Source organism: Silene latifolia, chromosome 2 (genome assembly GCF_048544455.1).
Source record: "Silene latifolia isolate original U9 population chromosome 2, ASM4854445v1, whole genome shotgun sequence".
In the NCBI taxonomy this organism is placed as follows: Eukaryota; Viridiplantae; Streptophyta; class Magnoliopsida; order Caryophyllales; family Caryophyllaceae; genus Silene; species Silene latifolia.
Window position 1 is genome coordinate 91432868 of NC_133527.1, and position 6243 is coordinate 91439110.

Consider the following 6243-nt stretch of genomic DNA (forward strand, 5'->3'; position numbering starts at 1 on the left):
TTAAGTCGACTCGTAGGTGTTGTACAATCTAATCGATTCGGCTCCGGGAACCACACCTTCTTAGGGATTGTAAGACATAAGCTAACTCGATCCCATCACCACAATAAGTTCTTGCATCTAGTAGAGAACATGTTTGTATGATCAAATCCCATGAATCCCCTATGAACCCATGACACCCTAGTGCTTTTAATCAATTGTTTACACCTCATTTTAATCATCTTGCTTGTTTTCATTACTTTGCTTTTATATTGTTGATTAGTTTAGTTGATCTCCTACCTCAACCCAAATTGTGACACCCTTAGACACAACCATTTGCAATCGAAAATCCTACATCAATACCCGTCCCTTGGGATCCGACCTTTACTTACCTCTTTACTAAGAGTAGAGTAGTTTGTGAAGTTATAAATATTGTTTTGGTCTAGGTAACTTTTGACGAAGAGTAACAAGACCGACACCGACCAAAAATGGCGCCGTTACCGGGGACGGTGTTAACTTGATTTGATTTTCTTTGATTGTTTTTAGTTGTGTCTTTCTTTACCTTGGGGAAGTCAAACTCCTCAAGGTTTGTTCTAATTATTTTCGAGTTGTTTGATATTTTGCATGTCTAGGAGATCACAAGGTAACTTGTTACCCAGTGATCTTGAAATTGAAAGAACTTTGACCAACAATAGAAGACTTGCTTGAAATACTTTGAGAGGTATTGGTGAGATTGTGGACATTCAACCAAATAACATTGAGTTCATCAACCCTTTTGCAAGAGAAGGAGAGGATAACCCAACACAAAACCAACCACAAAATCAGCCCACAATGCCTAATTTTTCATCACATTCCGTACCAACTGAGGAGAACCTACCAAATAGTACTCCTAACCCACAACACTTAACCGGTAATTTCATTGCAAAATCCGCATTTATACAATTAGTTGACAGAAGTCAATTTGGGGGGATGCCTAGTGAAGACCCTCATTCTCATATGGAGACTTTTTGTGACTATTGTGATGTGATTTCTCAAACCGGAGTGACTCAAGACCAAATTCGATGCGTCTTATTTCCTTTTTCTTTGATTGGTTCCGCGAAACAATGGTTTAAGAGCCTAGACAAGGTTGGTATTGACTCTTGGAAGAAATTGGCACTTGCTTTCTACAAAAAGTTCTATCCTCCGGAAAAGACTAACATGTTAAGAGCCCAAATCACCGGGTTCAAACAAAGGGACGAAGAATCTTTGTATGAAGCATGGGAGAGATTCAAGAATGCTTGCCGATCTTGTCCACATCATGGACTTAGTGAGTGGTTCCTTGTACAACAATTTTGGAATGGTCTATATGAAGACTCCCGAAACATTCTCAATATGGGATCAAATGGTATGTTTACCGAAGTTGATGATAATCAAACATGGAACAAGATTGAGGAAATGGCGGTCCATAACTCACAATATAGTAGACCTCGGAAGGCTACTAGAGGAGGAAAGCATGAAGTGGACTATATTACTCAATTGGGTGCTCAACTTAGTGCTCATATTGATACCATTAATTTGAAGTTTGAGAAGGCTATGGCTAAACTTGAAGAGGCCTCCAAATCACCTAAGCAACATGTTAATGCCATGGTGGCATCTTCATCAATTCCAAGTGGAGTATATGAGAGTTGTGGAACTTTGGGACATGACCAAAGTGAATGTAGAGGAACAAGTGAATGCTTTCCAAGCATACAAGAGTGGTACCTCTTATTCCAACTATTACAATGAAAACACTAAATTCCACCCCAACCTCTCATACAAAAGCCAAAAGGTTCAAAACCCTCAAACAACATACACCCCACCTCCAATGAGAAACAAGCTCAAAGACCCTTTTACACTCAAAACCAAAGTTATCAAAATCAACCTCCATACAATCAAACAAATGACCAAGGCTTTGATGTTCAAAAAGCGGTCCTCCAAAGGCAAAAGAACTAACAAGAATTTTTCACTCAAATGCAAAAGGATAGCCAAGCAAAAGACATCACCATTAACAACATACTAGCTCACACAAAGATGTTGGAGACCCAAATGTCTCAAATAGCATCTTCAAGTTCACAAAGACAAAAGGGGCAATTGCCACCTCAAGGTAATCCCCCCAAGACAAGAGTCGGTGAGTGCCATCCATTTAAGGAGTGGTGCAAGGTATGAAGGGCCGAAGAGGCCCGTCGATGAAGATGTTGTGAATGCTAGTGACAAGGAAAGAGTTATTTTCTTTTTTTAGGGGGTAGTCCTCCCTACTATTCGGTCATTTTGCTCATTTCTGGGCATTTCTTGTCATCTTTTACACTTATACATTTCTGTTAATTTTCTTTTTTAGGGAGTAGCCCTTCCTACTGTCCGGTCATTTTTACTCATTTCTGGGCATTTCTGCGCATTGTCGCGCATTTCTTGTCACTTTTTGACATTTTGTTATTTTCGTTCATTTTTGGGCATTTTTTTTAACTTTTTTTTTTCATTTTACGCCAGTTTAGGCCACCTATATGCTACATGTTTTACGTATCAATTCTATGTAAATTTCGGCAGCATGATGGCACAAACCATCATCTACCAAACCTGTTCTTTTAAGCTAACCTGCAGGAACAGAAAACACCCAGTAGCAAAGGCACTCATGCCATTATATACACAACCAAAAGAAGGTATATACATCAAACTGGGGGCTCTTGCCCAAAACAGAGTCTGAAAGTCCAAAATGTATACAAGACAACAACAAAAGAAGGGAAGCTACTCCTGGTCGCAACTCAACTCAGCCACGATCGCTTCAAGGGAAGCGATCTCAGCGTCTCTGACATCGATCTCCCTCCACAGACGAGCCATCTCCTCCCGCGACTCCGCCAGCTCCCGCTCCAGGTCACGCTCTCCCTGCGTACAAATGAAGGAATGCCTCATTTCAATCATTTCAAAAATGCAAGAAATTGCAACAAAATTCAAAAATGAAATAAAGGGAATGAGAGGTTCATACTTGTCATCCCCGGCCACCAGCAAGTGCCTCGATGGCTGTAGCCCACAGCCGGTTGGCCACCCTCCACAACGCCATGTACCGAGATAGTGCCACCTGCATTCAAATATAAAGAAGGTTAAAAAAAACAGCAAATGCGTTCTTATGCGATACAAAAATAAAGACAGCCAAAGCTAGGGGCTTACCCTCCTCACTAGGTGCTGCCACTCCTCCAGACCCGCGTCCGTCACCTCCTCGCCGAAGTCGTGGAGCTCTGAGATCATCGTCATGCTCGCCGCATCAGTGTACTCGAGTGTGTCTGGGTAAGGTGGGGGCTCGACGCCTTCCACCTTGATCTGCTACAAGGTTCAAATGGCTCTTTATTTGACGATCGTTCGTCGTTTGTCAAATCAATTCAAAAACAAGGAAAAGGTAAAGTACTTACCACGATCGGCTAGTACGCCAACCTCCGGTGAACGAACTCGGAGTACTCCTCGCTAAGAAGAAGGAGGGCTCACCACTCGCGTCAGCCAATCCAGCCTCTCTCTCGGTGTTAGAAGGCTCCCTAAACATCGTCCATGGAGGATCGATGGGAACCGTGAAGGTGTCATGAGATCACTACTGAGTCAAATGCTCGCCCAGGTACCACACAGGTCCCATGGACGTCCTCAGCAACAGCCGACTTGAGCTCCTATGACGAAGGACCTCAGCCACGAAAGCTGGAGCGTCATGGTAGTCCTCCTAAGGTCTAGGCACCCACTAATTTAAGGAAATAAAGGGTCATTCCTATGATTGCCTCTAAGTGATAGGATGGGGGTCATTCCTATGATCACTTCAAAATGAAAGACAGAAAAGGAAAAGTATCAAGTAAGGATTAAAGGCACTTACGTCCTCCAACTTCAGGGCATTCACGCCTCTCCTACAAACGTCGTAAGAAGAACGATGGCTCTTCCTACGACACACCACCCAGTCTCTCACGACATGGTACGCCCTCGGCTCAGGCTCCATTCTCTTGGGCGCGAAGCTGGGAAAGTAGGAGTACACCCACGCCTGCAGAAAAAATAATCATTTATTTTCTATAATAATGATCTTTCATAAAAAATGAAGAAATAATGATCTTTCAATAAATGCAAAAGAAAGGTTTGTACCTCCAACAAGAGTCCAGGACCGACAGTAACAGGAGAAGTCCCCTTCTCCATCAGCTCTGGACGTACCATGGCCCTCATGTAACGAGTGAGGGCCGCAAAGCCAGGAGTAACCCAGTCCCACTGATCTAAGCTACTCAAGTCAGAAAGGAAGGGAAGGAGCTTTGTCGACAGCCTCTCCCCCTTGTCTCCTAGGTAAATCGAAGACAAGAACCACCACAGCCACATACAAGCCCTCTGCTCAGCAGTGCAAGGAAGTGGAGGCACCATCCTCCCATCCATCCTCACCCTCACCGGGGTCCTACCCGCGAAATATCCCTGACGTAAGAACTTAGCACCAACCCGGGAACGCTGGTAGCTCCCGCCACCAGGTTCTAGCTGATCAGCCTTCTTGCCTCGTTCGAGTCTACTCTCATGGCCGTCAACGGCCACACCTAAGTCTCATCTCCATAAGGCAGACCCAAGATCATGTCGTAGTCCTCCAAAGTGACCCCGACCTCTTCAAAAGGCATATGGAAAGTCGAGGTCGTGTCCCAGTACCGATCATGGAAAGCTTGAATCAGGCAAAGGTTAGCCCGAATCCTCCTTTCCTTAATCGCCCTCTAAGCTCCGACCAAAGCCTTGAAGGCTCCCAACTCGACGATGGCCTTCTCCTCCTCCGTTAGTCTCTCGAAAGCCTCCATCATCGTCGTGTAACCGAAAAAAGACCTCATGTTCCCGGCGTCATGCATCAATTCAAAGCAAAAGCTATCTTTAGCACAAGACGAATGAGAAATGAAACGGCAAACGAATAGGAAAGGTAACGGGAAATGACAAGTTCGAAACTTACCAAACTCCTCGTCGTCCTGTAAGGCAGGTGGCTCTCTGCCGCCCAAATGAGATGTCTACCATCCCATTTCTCGGCCCACTCGGGTGCACCCACAAGCTGGTGACCGCCTCGCCCCACATTGGCCCTCCTCGGGACCTCCTCAGCCTCCTCCTCAAGTATCTCCTCCTGTCTCTCGCCACCCACGAGAGCAAATGAACGGGCAAAGTCCATGTCCATGGGGGCCCTCCCTGACGTAGAAGGCATGTCACCTGCAAAATCAAGGTAGACGAGGCCGTGTCAAGCCATGACAAGCCTATTCAAGCTCGTTTCAAGCGTTTTCGAGCCCTAAAAAGGGGATTTTCGGCCATCTTTGGCCATTTCCTCCAAAACCCGACCACACGTGTGGAAGGATGAGGTAATTCTGGTCTAAATTCAAGCCTAGTTGCGGGTTTGAGTCGAAATTTCAGCAGCATTTCGTTATAATAGCGATTATGCCCTAAAACGTGTCATGAAAGAGTTGTCGCAAATCAAAAATTCGACATGATAGAAAGTTTACCTATTACACAAGGGTTCCAAAACACCAAGTTTCATCAAAAATGGACAAACCTAAGGGCATTTTCGAAGCCATTTTCAAAACAGCTGAGAGACCGTCTCATTTTTTGCCAAATGCCCAATACTTGACGAAAATGCAAAAAGAATACATGGTTATATTCCTAATATTGCCAATTATCCATTTCTAATGTCAATTTAATCAAACAAATTCATTAGAGGCAAAACCCCCAATTTATTTTGACATTTAAGGGGAAGGAACCCTAATTTTCGGCCCTAATTCAATCAAAAACGCAAATTTAAAGCAAGGATAAGATACATACCTCGATTAGTCATGATTTATGGCATGAATTGATCAAGTTTTGACGGATTTTGGTTGGAATTTGAGAAAATTTGAGAAGGTTTTGTGTTTTAAAATAATAAAATAAACACACGGTTTATCGTATTTTTACTCGGACATGGACAATCTCAAGAAATGACGCAGCACTTGCTGCGCCCCTTCCAAATAATGTAGCTCTTGCTGCACCTGTTCTCCAGCATGTTTCCAGCTCAAAATTAAAAAATTCGTTATATGTTTGTTATTTGTGGGCCCAAATTTTGTGCGCCTCTTCTCCAACATCTCATATCATATACTTAGTTCTCTTGGTCCCTCTTTACGTCCAGACCCGCATTTTGACAAACTGGAAAACTGTCACATGTTCCCAGCAAGGATCCTTTGGACACAGTTCATGGGCTTGTCCTATTATTACCAGGATTTTGCTCGCAACAACCGAGCAGATTCTCCAGCAGTGTTT

General features: G+C 43.9%; 1 non-coding gene across 1 annotated transcript; it reads right to left on the reverse strand.

Annotated features, from left to right (window-relative positions):
* Positions 1-1173: 1173 nt before the first annotated feature.
* LOC141644973 (small nucleolar RNA R71) lies at positions 1174-1280 on the reverse strand. Its single transcript, XR_012544571.1, has one exon. It is a non-coding gene; the product is annotated as a small nucleolar RNA R71 (small nucleolar RNA).
* Between the last annotated feature and the right edge of the window lie 4963 nt (positions 1281-6243).